Source organism: Molossus molossus, unplaced genomic scaffold (assembly GCF_014108415.1).
Source record: "Molossus molossus isolate mMolMol1 unplaced genomic scaffold, mMolMol1.p scaffold_m16_p_8, whole genome shotgun sequence".
NCBI lineage: Eukaryota > Metazoa > Chordata > Mammalia > Chiroptera > Molossidae > Molossus > Molossus molossus.
In genome coordinates this window covers 36,879,504-36,892,849 of record NW_023425402.1, presented here as the reverse complement: position 1 = coordinate 36,892,849, position 13,346 = coordinate 36,879,504, and the positions used below count along the sequence as shown (strand labels likewise).

The 13,346-nt window shown below is 35.0% G+C and overlaps 1 protein-coding gene across 5 annotated transcripts in view; it reads right to left on the bottom strand.

Annotated features, from left to right (window-relative positions):
• KCNQ5 (potassium voltage-gated channel subfamily Q member 5) overlaps window positions 1-13,346 on the bottom strand; it is a 541,294-nt gene that overhangs the window by 471,798 nt on the left and 56,150 nt on the right. The gene's annotated exons all lie outside the window — the stretch shown is intronic.

Sequence of the window (13,346 nt, the reverse complement as noted above, 5' to 3'; positions counted from 1 at the left end):
AGAAAGAACTAGAGTTTTGGAGCTGATCTGGGGTAGAAGGCCGGGTCCGAGTCAGACTCTTGACTCCTGGCTGATGAAGTAAATGCCTGAATGTCAGCTGCAGACCTGGGCACTTCTCTATTTGCTCTGGGTAGTAGTGGGTGGGGGGGGATCTTTTTGATTCAGATTTTATTAAGAAGTTCTGTGGCTACTGAATGATTAACATACACATTTAAACATTATAATTGGTATCTAGTCTCTCTTCTGTCCCAAATGAGCTTTATCAGGTTTATAATTAAAATTCCAGGAGAGTCAAGGATCATGAAATAAATTCAACATTCTTAAGCATTTTATCTTAGCTATAATAAATCTTAAGGGCTATTTTTGAATGTTTTTAAATATTATTCATTTCAATTGACAAATATAAACTTAATTTTTTTCCTACTAAAACCAGATACACAGTATGATGTCATTAAAATTATTTAAAAATAAACACATATACACACACATGCATAATCAAAAGCTAGATAATCCCTGCAGGTGAAGGGAGAATGATCATATATAGAACACTCCGAATACCAAGAAAATTGATATTGATATGTTAATTTAATTAGGGTTTTCTGCCTTGATATTCAAAAGAGTATCAACACTGATTCACTAGTGAGATAAGCGACATTGTGAGATTTCACATTTTACATTCAGTAATGAAGAAGGTCAATACTATTAAAAAATCGGGTAACCTTATGGATATCCATACAAACATGAAAACCATTTATGAAGTAGCTAATTGCCCTTCCCAGTTGGAAACCCTGGTGGTTACACATGTCTAAATGGGTATAGATGCATACACACACTCAGTTTGTATGATCATGTTGGCTAGGACATCTCTGTCCCTGATATTGAAACCAAGAAACAATTAAGTTAACAAATTGTTTATAGAAGTATCTCAATATAGGTAGAATGATTACATTGGTGTGGGTATACTCATGTTTATGAATATGAATGAGCATAGAAAATTATTACACGTGGTTTTAAGTTTTATTCTTTTGACAGGAAGGGAACAGAATAGTGTGGCTTACTATAGAAAAACTATTCTATACTTTTCTTTTCATGAATATTTGCAGTAGTTATATTCTCCTTTTGGTTAAATTATGACTTGGTTTTAATTTAGGTATTTTAGGAAGGCACCTTGAGGCATTCAAGGCCATTATGACACTAATGTATTGTGCCACATTAGAAATCAACAAAATAAGCTATAGCTTAACAGAGTTGATGTGCTTTCTCATTTACTTAATCTAATACCAAGATATAATTTGACATGGAAAGAATATGAAACAAATGGATTAAAAACATGAATATATACACACACACACACATACACACACACATTCACATATGTTCTCAGATTTTTGCAATTATGAAGATATACACATATATGAATGTATTATAGCACATAGAAAAAATACTTTAGAACCCAACACAAGGCCGTGAGCAAAGTAAGATCACTATTCTATTTACATTTCCTGTATTGCAGATCCCTGAGGAATGGGCGGTCTGATTCATCTCTCTATCCTGAGTGTCTATCATTGCCTGGCAAAGAGAAAACAGTAGTAAATGTCTAATAGATGAATAGATAAAATAATAACAGATGAATGTGTAATATATATGTAATTATATTCTGACTTTAAAACAGACATCTTTTAAATTTCAATTATAATAAATTTTTTTAAATCTTAAATTTACCAGAATCTCTCAACTTGTACAGAAAACATGCTTTGTATTTCAGTTGTTCTGAGTATCTAAATGCTTCTGTTTTAATGAAAGAAAATACAATAATAGCCAGATTTACAATGGTGAATAAAGTGCTTCTTTTTTAAACTAATCAATAATTTATTCTAAAAAGAGAAAAATACAACTACAGTCTGAATGCCATTTTAAACAAATTTAATTTTATAATGTTTAGTGTTTCTGATTTTTGCTATTTTATTTAACCAAAATTCCAAAATAAATTAACCAGTTTTTTTATGCAGTAAACATCTGTCAAATGTGTAATGCAAAATAATTTATGCATATGTAACATTTCATTTTAATAGTTTGCTATTCTTTCTTTTGTTTAACTTTCATACTCAAAACACATTTTTAGAAGTAAGACAGTACTATCAAAAAGGATACTTTTTTATCTTATACTACACTTATTATTTTTATCATTTATTTCAGGGAATTTGAGCTTGTCAGCATTATAACAATGTAACAAATGTGCTCTCCAATTGAAGTAATTAAGGCATGAAATATGACAGCTCTTTTTGTGTTAAAAATTAGGACTGATAATTGCTTTGAAAAAAATTCCCTCTTCCCCAGCTTACTTTTTAAAGGGACCACACAATCCTACAGATAGAGAAATTGAGTTTTACAAATTTCCATTTATCTTACTGGTTGTGCTTTATCTAAAAAAATAATGACAGTAAAACCAAACAAAAGCAGTACCAAACTCATAGATACAGAGAGAAATTTTTTTTTCCAGAAATAAAACATATATTACATGAAGAGGAATAATGGGGGGGGGGGTGACCACAATGTTTGCCACCTCAGGTAAGGGAGGCTGGAGGCAGGAATTGGTCTATTCATACAGAGAACAAATTGATGGCTGCCGGATAGGACAGGGTTAAGTCGGGGGGCGGAGGGTGAATATAAAAGGTTGAGGGGATTAAAAATTACAAATTGCCAGTTATAAAAATTGTCACAGGGATGTAAAGTACAGCATAGGGAATATAATCAATAGTATTCTAAGTGTGTATGGTGTCAGATAGGTACTAGACTTATTGGAGTGGTCATTTCATAAGTTATATAAATGTCTAATACTGTGTTGTTCTTGTACACCTGAAACCATTATAATATTGTATGTCGGCTGTAATCGAAAAAAAATTTAAAAAGGGAATGAAAACCTCTCTAGGCATATTTTTAAGAATAGTTATACAATTAAAATCACTTCAACCTGCACCTACTTAAACTTTTTTTACACTTAGGAAAATACAGTATCCACAGAGAGGCAACTAGTATTTCTTCTACTCTATTGAGGCAATTCTACTATCTATGTCTTGCAACATATCTGTCCTATTCATACTTACCAAACACTGGCAAAAGTAGTCATAACTGCATTCTATATGGAGACATATTCTAGCTTTAGCTTCCACTGTATAAGCTTACTGATGATGGATAGACATGCAATGAATTCTAATGATCCAGGACCTCTCTCCTCACAGCTTAACCATCTAAATCGCAGTGAATGAATAGTTACTTAGGGCACCTCAGGATCAAGAATCAAGAAAGTCACCATCGCCCTGGCCGGTTTGGTTCAGCAGTTAGAACGTCAACCTGCGGTACAGAGAGACCCTGGTTCGGTTCCCGCTAAGGGCACATACCTCGGTTGCAGTTTGTCCCCGGCCCTGGTTGGTCGTGCAGGTGGCGGCCACTCAATGTATCCCTTTCACGTTGATGTTTCTCCCTCTCTCTCTCTCTTCCTCTCTATCCCTTCTACTCTATCTGAACAAAAAATGGAAAAAATGTCCTCAGGCGAGGATAAAAAAATAAATAAAAAAAAGAAAGTCACCACCTATTTTGTTGAGGGAACCAATGTGGATGGAACTTGAACTCAAAAACAGAGGAAAGAGATTGAGCAAAGGCAAAGAGAGAGAAAAGAACAGAAATCGCTGAGAACTACTGACTCAGTTCATTTGAGGCAAAGATACTAAGAAAGAGTCAAGTAGGAAAATAACTTGAAAGCAGGCTAAGCTGTTGTATAAGCAGTGGAGTGCCTCTCATTGCTTCTGAACTGAGGGGTCATAATACAATTTAAAACTGTAACATCTCTGTAAATAACTTGTATATTTAATGCAATAGCATTGTAATCATTTTTAAATGCAATAAACTTAATGGAATAGAGGAAGAAAAAGGGAAAGAAATAACGTGTCTTACATAGTATCACTAAATCAAGAGATTTGTAATAGAATAGAGTAGAAAGTCAGAGATATATAAATATCAAATAAGAGCATTTCATGTTGAAAAAGGCTTCTAGTTGCAGAAATGGTCAGAGAGGAACCTTTACATTTTATATAAATGGAAATACTTTTTCATCATTAACAACAATTTTTCCTCCAGAAAGACCAAGATTGTAGTTTCCAAAAGCCAGAACAAGATATATGGAAAATCTGAATTCATATTTATATCTCTTTTTTATTAGGAAGGAATCCCTCACATTATAAAGTTACTGTTGGCATATGTCATTCTATATGTGATTTGGGGAGAAAAAGATTAAATATTTCATTCTAAGCAAAGGAAGTCATTATTGCAGTTGCTTAAAAGGATTTATTGAGCATCTCTTACACACATCTCTCAGGAGTCTCACCAGGAAATGGTGAGAAAGGAGAAACAGGGCAATTTATAAAGGCATAGGGAGAACATGTGTGTTGTCAATGTATTATTTAAAGACTTAAATAATGAACTTGCAAATTTTCAATTTGATCTTTATGATTATTATAGTCTTTTAAAAATAAATTTAACATGATTCTACGACAGTTTCATAAATATAGGAAGAAATACATTTTCTAAAGATATATGTTACATACATAAAAAAGGAAGAACATAGGAAATGATCTCCCCAAATACCTAATTATGGTAATGAAAACATTAAAAATGTGAAGCTGAGCCCTAGCATAGAAACTATTGATAACATTTTAAATACATAATTAACACCTTATGTTATGTACAATTATCAGTATTCAGAGAGAATTCAGGTAGTATTCACTTTTTAAAAAATTATTGAAAAGTATGACTTGGCCATATTTTTTTAAGGCAAACAAAAATGTGGTACAAAGTATTGGTATTTCAAAGCAGTCATAAGTAAACCATTTATTGAATCTGCCTTATTTTAAAACCTTATTTTAAGAGAAAATCTCCTAGAATGAGCAGTTTTATAAGTTCCACAGGAACAACAAATATATCAGATGTCCTCATCCTGGGTAATTACTTCCTTTCCAGGGCCATGTACATTCCTGCAATTTAGCTGAAAATTAAAGTACACATTACAAACGGAACTGGATGAATGAAAAAAAAAAATGTTAAAAAAAATCAGACCAAGTAAATGATTACTTAAAAATGCTGACATACATCAAAACACCTAAACGTGTTAGTTTATTGGCTGAGCTGGCTTCTTTGCAAATGCTTCATTGTAAGAATTTAAGTCTGTGTATCCTGGTTCTGGCCAAATAAAATATTTTTAAGAAATGGTTTAACTAGATATTTTCAGCCCTTCTGGTTTTGTTGAATTGGTATGACATTATTCATATTCCCCCAAAGTTAATATACTGGGGGAGACAAACACAACAAATAATTACAAAACAAGGATGAGACAGCATAGACACTTGGGCCTGGAAACAGAAAATACAGGGTGGCCAGGAAGCTAAGCTAAGACTAGATGGTCAGATGGAACTTGGACAAAAATGTCACCACCCCACCACTCCCTTCTCCAAAATACAGGGCAGCTGATTTTATCTCCCTTATAACTTCTCATGTTGAAAGGACTGACTCGGAAGTGCAGTTGTCAAAGTTTGATGGTTATACAACCTTCCTGGGTGGTGGGAATGAGCAGTCCACCCTCGTGGCCCTCACAGCCCAGCCATGAAGATAGTTGTTGAAGATAGTTGCTAAGTAACTTGACAGAAGGAGAAAGTAGCTCCACCCTGAGCATCCACAAGTCCCTCCTTCTGGGAAAGAATTGAACAATTTAGTTGAACATTCTCTTAATAGTGATGTATAGTGATGTAACAGTTTGTTAACTACATCAAAAACCAATCCACAAAACACTTTTTATTCCCTCCATATCCATAAAACACAAAATAATTTTTAACTATAAAATTTATAATACTGCCTATTTATAAAATTACTAAATTTGCTATTGATGATTTGAGATAGTTTTATTTGCAAATTTTTATTATAATATTTGGTACTTGTAATTTGGAAGTAAAAAAAATGGTCTAAAACAATTTTTTTAACCATTTCCAGAAGTCCTGAAGTCAGGGTAAAAAACTTTAAACATTATGTTAGTTGTGGTTAACTTTTGCTCAACTACACACACACACACACACACAGACACACGCACGCGCGCACACACACACATACACACAAATTTAGCTGATTTTCTGAATTGCTGGTTAAACTTTCACGGACACAAAGTTTTCAGAAGCATCCCTTTACCATGAGCTGGTATGCATCATCTTCTACAGAGTGCACAAAGGTGCACTTTTTCCATCTTCTCAGAGGGTCATTTTAGTAACTCAGGTAACTAAAAAATTTCCCCCTGTGCTTTTGGTATTAAAGTCCCACCTATAACTTGTTACTCTAGGCTTTCTAAAACAAGTTGAAATGTAAATAAACTTAGTAAGCAGCAATGTAGTCAGATGATAGAAGAGTGACCCAATGTCATTTGGTGCCCATCTTACAGGGTATCTGATGATTCTCTGGGTATACTGATAGTTTTTCCTTACTGGAGCAGTTAAGTTAGGAGGAAAACCTTTGTACAGATTTAGCTGAAAGGTGGGTTTGCTGGCCACTTTCTTTCACCCCAGCGACCTTGATGGATATCATGGAGACCCTCTCCTGGAATTGTGAGGACTATAGGTCAGTAGTTTATGTAAGATTTCCCAAGGACCAAGGAAGGTTTGTGACTCTACCTCTGCTTTTCTTCTTAAAAAAGCATGTGTTTGTAAATTGGTTGTTAGACTGATGAACCTCAAAGGGAAAGGTGGAGGGAGGGATGGAGGGATGAGATAAACCAAAGAACTTCCATGCATATATGCTTAAACAATGGGCATCAACAATAGTGTGGGGAAGGCTGGAAGTGGGTGGGATTGGGGAGAAGGGGGACAATGGTGGAAAAAAGGGGAAATCTGTAATACACTCAACAATAAAGATGAATTAAAGAGAAAAAATAAAGTCACTGTATTACAAAACATTAAATTAATTTTAAAATTAAATATATTCAATGATAAAAAAAAAAGCATGTGTTTATAACAAAGTGAATGGGACATTGTTTTTGGGATCATCTTGCATCTGGTATAATTCACATTTAAAAAGTCATTTGCAAATTTTAGTTCTCCATTGTACTATTTTATTGTTATGAGTGAAATTACCTTTGACACATCTAACAACTGGCACTGTGGTTGAGAATCTCAGAATTGGATATTGTGTTCTAAATGTAGAAATACCATCTAATCTGATGAATCTTCTTACAAAAAAAAAAAAAACTGAATGGGAAAGAGATGAATGAGCCTGAGCAGAGCTAGGACAATGATGCGAGGAATGGGGTTATTCACGGCAGGGTTCATCTGAAGACTCTGGAATATTTTAAAATAAAAAATAAAATAAAATAGCTATTAAGCTCTTTGATTGTAGCTACGGGGCTGAACTCTGAAACCACACAGAACTGGGTTTGCTTCTCAGCTTTGCCAGCTGTGTGAGCTACTTGTACATTTACAAATTGGAAAAGAATATTAATGACAATCTCATTGACTGTTTTGATTATTTAAATATCTGATTTTAATATTTTCCATTTATTGAGTGCTTATTTTCTGCTGTTCTAAGTGTTTTATATAAATGATCCAATTTAATTCTCAAACAAGCCTTTGAGATGGCTCTTATTATTATCTCCATTTTGCAGATGAAGAAACAGAAATAAAGAATGATTATGCATGAAAAGTAAGGTGTGCTGCATAGGAAGTATGATGCCAGGAAGAGATTTAATAAATGCTATTTTGCTTACAGAAGTTTAATCCAACAGTATAAGTAATAAAGGACACTCCTTGGCTGGTTGGCTCAGCGGTTAGAGAGTCATCCTATGGTCCAGAGAGACCCGGGTTCTGTTCCCGCTAAGGGCATGTACATCGGTTGCAGTTTGTCCCCAGTACTGGTTGGTCGTGCGGGTGGCAGCCACTCGATGTGTTCCTTTCACATCGATGTTTCTCTCTCTCTTTTCCTCTCTCTCCCTTCCACTTGGGTGAGGATTAAAAAAAAAAAAAAGTAATAAAGGACATTCTCCAATATAAGACTGTTTTTAAAACTATGTTATTTATTGATTTGAGAGAGTAAGGAAGGGAGGGGGAGAGAGAGAGAGAGAGAGAGACATTGATCTCACCCCAACCAGGGTCCAAATCAGAAACCTGGGAGAGTGCCCGGACCGAGAATCAAACCTGAGACCTTTCAGTGCACAGGATGACGCTCGACCAGCTGAATCACACTGGCCAGGGCCAATATAAAACTACTTAAACCTAATCTATAGTATGCTAAGTTTTCAAATGAACCAAAAGTCAAATTAGTCATTTTATCTTGGCATAAACCAAACTAAGTGCCTAAGAATGAAATTTATGTGACTAAAGGTTCTTAGTATGAAATAAAACATCAACTCATCAAATGATAAATTCTTGACATTAAAAGAGCCATCTTTTTTTGTTTGTTTGTTAATCCTCACTAGAGGATATTTTTTCCATTGATTTTTAGAGAGTGGGAGGGAGGGAGATGAGGCAGAGACAGAGAGAGAGACATCAATGTGAGAGAGACACATCGATTGATTGCTCCCTGCACTACCCCAGACCACAGCCGGGGGGGTTGAACCTGCAACCTAGGTACATGCCCTTGACCTGGAATTGAACCCAGGACTCTTTGGTGCACAGGCTGAAACTCTAATCACTGAGCAAACTGGCCAGTGCTATTGTTTGTTTTGTAATTGCAATATTTATGAAGCTCACAATAAAGTTGAAGATTTGGCAGTCTTTTAACTCACTTGATGATATAGGCAGCCAAGTAAGATAATTTAATTCTCATAGTAAAAACATTTTTTACCTAAACCACTTCATTTTAGAGGTCAAGAGTCAAGCTAAGCAAGGTCTTGCTCAGCTGGCAAATAAAAGTATTTTTAAATCCCTTTATGGCCATTGGAGATTTTGCAAATCTGTAATGGCAGTTTGTCAGCATTTAGCCACTGATCTCATCTTCAGTCACCGTTAGTTTGAACCTGACACCGTCATCTGCTAAATAATATTTCATACCACAAGGAAGACTAGAGAAACACTTTCCTGCTTCTTAATTTCTTTTAAAATTTCCAATTCTGAAATTCATCTCAGATTTTAGTTTGTTTTGTTGCTCTCACCTGCTTTCTTTGCATATAGTTTAGAGAAAAATATTCCAGGAATGAACATAGGATTTGTATTCTAAATTTCAGCAGAAGAAGCCCTGAAATAAACACAGCTGTGAGTTACTCCATCTATAACCATTCTACATGCCCTTCCTTCCTCCCTGCATCCCACACGCTCTCTACTCATTTCAAATGCTGTCCAGAAATATATCATTGGTAGCATCCAGGGTATGAGTGAACATTTTGAATGGCCAGTAAAAACACGATTTAGTATATCTGCAGAATCAATACCCATTGAAATACTATTTCACAGGGAAAAGGTCACTCACTAATTCTTTAGTTGAATGAAATCACAAAACTAAATCCTGTTTAATGATCACCTGATTTATAACATAGTAGATTTACGGAATGAGTTAAAAAACTATTTCATCAGTTTCACAGTGATGAACATGGCAAGATACGGAAATGAAGAAGGATACATGATTGACTATAACTATCAGGTTTTGAAAGTGTGCACAGCAGTAACCTGGTCATCCTCATTTGCAGTAGTTTATCACTACAGTTATTAATATGTAGTATTGAAGTGCCAACCATTGTTTAGTGCTAAAACGGTTATCTTTCAAGCTATGGATATACCTTTACTTCTTATACAATAACTGTATTTCTGAGTATTGAAAAAAATAAATTTGGTATATTGAACCATACTTAAGCTACTATAGGTGTCCCTATGCTAAGATGTTTACAATTGTAAATCCTAGTGTCTTATTTTAGGAAATCTCATATTTACCATATATTTTAAGCCCTTGTTTTAATATGCCAGATTTTCTTTAAGCAACCCCTAAATAACACTAATTTATGGCACTTCTTCTATTGTAATCCATTAAGAGAGAGTATGGAGAGTTGCCACCCAGCATTGCATAGAAACATTGTATTAAAATTGCAAAATAGGTCTTGCCTTATTTATTAACCTACTATTCTTTTTGGAGATGTATTATTGTTCTCCTGTACTTATCTCATGCAAGCCCAATACACTAGTTTACAATACCAATAGATTATATAAAAATTATGGTGAGTAGGGTATAAGAGAATATACCTTACTTTATGAAGTGTCTAATATTTAAATATATTTTCATACCTAGATTTTCTCAAGTACTCTTTGTACAAATATGTTTTGAATAGTTATTTTTTCTAAGATTATTATAATTTGGTTTATTAAAATGCTATTTTAGTTGCTGTACAGTTTTTCACTATTTGCACATTTCATTAATTAGGGGCACTTGATTATCACTGTTACGAAAAACTTCACGTCTTTTTGGACACGTGGAGAGTTTCTCAAGATTCTACATAAAAGTGATGTTTGTGGGACATAAAGAAATGTGTAACTATAGATTCAGCAGAATCTACAAACTTCATTTGCTTGTAAGAAAATCTGAAGGAAAATAGAAAGATACAAGAACATTTATGATTTGCTGGACTTTTTTGTGAGCTTAAAAAATTCATCATAAAAAATGAGAAATGAAAACCTTATTGAGTTTAGGCAGAAATTAATGTCCTTTTGAAATGACACTGAGTCATGAAATACAGAGGTGTTTTACAACAATGATCATTTATTTCACAGTGCTTGTCCTATAACAGAGACAGGTGTAATTTTGGAAGGACAACAACATACTTCTTCAGGTTGTTGGTCCAGGTGTCCTCTCTTTGGATGGTCATAGCCATTCCTCGAGGTCGTCAGGGGGGTATTATTGCCTTTATTTTATAAATGAGTAAATTATAACTTGATGAACTTCATTGCCTTGTTCACAGTCAATTACAGAGTTAATATGGGTCCAAGTCAGAACTAGATTCTAGGACTACTTCCTTCTCTGCCACTGCATTTTCTCCTAACTCTGCCCCACGACTCCTTTCAATCCATGACAAGAAAGGACAGACACAAAGAAAGGGTGCATCTGTTACCATGCCAGACAATCAGACCAAATTAACAGAAATCCTCAGCCATCCAGCTAGTTTATCTGCAGACGGAGTCCTCTTCCCAGGGTTGGGGTACATCCGGGTCATGGCCTCTGAGGGCCATAATGTGGGTGTCCCATCCAAGGGGCAAATGTGCTGCATATTCTCTGAATACTATTTCTCATGGAAATAATATATTATAAGACAGATGACAACAATTACCAGAAAAAAATAATTGTCCATATTTTGCACAATAAATATGTATTATTTCTCACTATACACCCTCATTGACTTTGCTACCTAAAACAAGGTGAGCTGGAAAAACTGTTTTCCTTTTTGTTGGGCAGAAGGCAGCTGGCATTCACAAATAAGGGTGCAAAGGAAGGAATTAAATCTAAAAATTTAAACTAACCAGTTTTCCAAAACACAGTGAAAATAAGAGAAATATGGAATTCTAAGACCCTCAGAAATTAAAATATCTGAAGCTATATTTCTTTCTTTACTACAGCACTTCTTTCAAAATCAGGAACCAATTGCCAAATAACTGGCTTTGAGAAAGGTTGAAAGAAAAGTCTTAGAAACAGCTAATATAAACGTCTCTCTCCAAATTAAATCAGTAGGGTGCTAGTTTTAATACCTCTGCTTATTAGCTCATAATGTGGAGTTAATAAAAGCAATTAAAATATTCACCTCTCTGAAATAGTTTAAGTGGAGTCTTGGCCTACGGTAGTACAATTTAAAAAACCAGTAATAGTCGTCCTATAATTCTATAATTAGGGCTTCCTTTACTGCCATAAGATTCATTTCATTTTCCTGTAATCCCTTTTTGCTCTCTAAAGCAAAAGTTTTCTTCCATTAGGTTCTCTCTCTTGCCCCCAGAAAATCCTTTACCCCATTACTAACTGTATTCTTTTCTTCTAACAAACCAGACTTTATGAAGTGAACCCAAACAACACTAAGGTTCCAATGACCTTTTACTCACCAAATCCACTGGTGCTTTTTCCATTTCCATCCTACTGGACAACTTGGCAGCATGTGGTGTCCCTTACTAACTTTATCTGAAAATGCTCTCCCCTATGGGCCCTAAACACACTTTCCTGGTGCTCTTCTTTCTAGTCACTCCCTCACAGTCTTGTTCGCTTATTCCTCCTCCTTTCCTCTCCACAGACACTTCTAAAAATTCCTTCCTTCTTTCCTGATTGTCCTCTTATTTTACCTGCTTTCTCTGGATCCTCCCACCCATGGCTTTAATTATTAGCTATAAGTTAGCAACTCATAAATTATTACCTCCAAGTCCAATCTCTTTCCTGAAAACTCAAATCCAACATATTCTCCAGTTTTCTACCAGAATTATTCTCTTTTTAAAAAATGATCATGCCTCTTCCCTTGTTGAAAACTTGATTGTTCCCCTTCCTGGAGGATAAAGTCCAACAACATTTCTTAGTATTATATGCAAAACCTTCTACAATATATCTTATATCCCTTTCTAATCTCAATTATGTTGTGCCTTATCATAAACCTTGCACCACATCACAGCAATGTCATGCAAGTCTGCCTTCATTCATATGGGTCTTTTTGCTACATTGACCATATTTTCAGGATCAAGAGCATCAGGACATAAATTCCGATTAGGAGGTTCTTAGTGGGGTAAAGGGGGTCAATTTGAAGTTAGACTGTCTTGGGAAGCAGAGGCTATTCCAAGCTGTGCCTATTGAACTCTTTCTCCTCTCCATCCTTCTGCTTAGAAAATGTCAAAACCATTCATGCTCACACAGAATATATTACTTAGAGAAACCTATATTCTAGAATCCCCACTCTGGGAGGAAGAGTCTTCCCTAGTTGAGTTATCTTTTTTAACCAACAAATTAGATTCAGAAACAGAGAGGAAGGAAAGAGACCTGCAAAGAAACAACCAGTTTGATGAACCTTGATAATCAAGGAAGTGACCCTGCTGCAAACAGATGTTTCTCACACATATCCACCAGCTAAATCTGACCTAATCAGTGAACACAGTTCTTTCACTGTGCTCCTATAACATCTATTTATGGCTTAATTAGAGCTCAAAGTATATTAATCTGTAATTACTTGATTTTATGTCCATCTTCCCAATCAGTCTGTGACAGAGCAGATGCCAATAAAGGAGTAATGAATTCACCCTTCAAAAACTGCAATGCTGAGGATACAATGAAGGAGATGTTTCTTCAGGACTTTGGCAGTCATAACAATGGCTGTATTA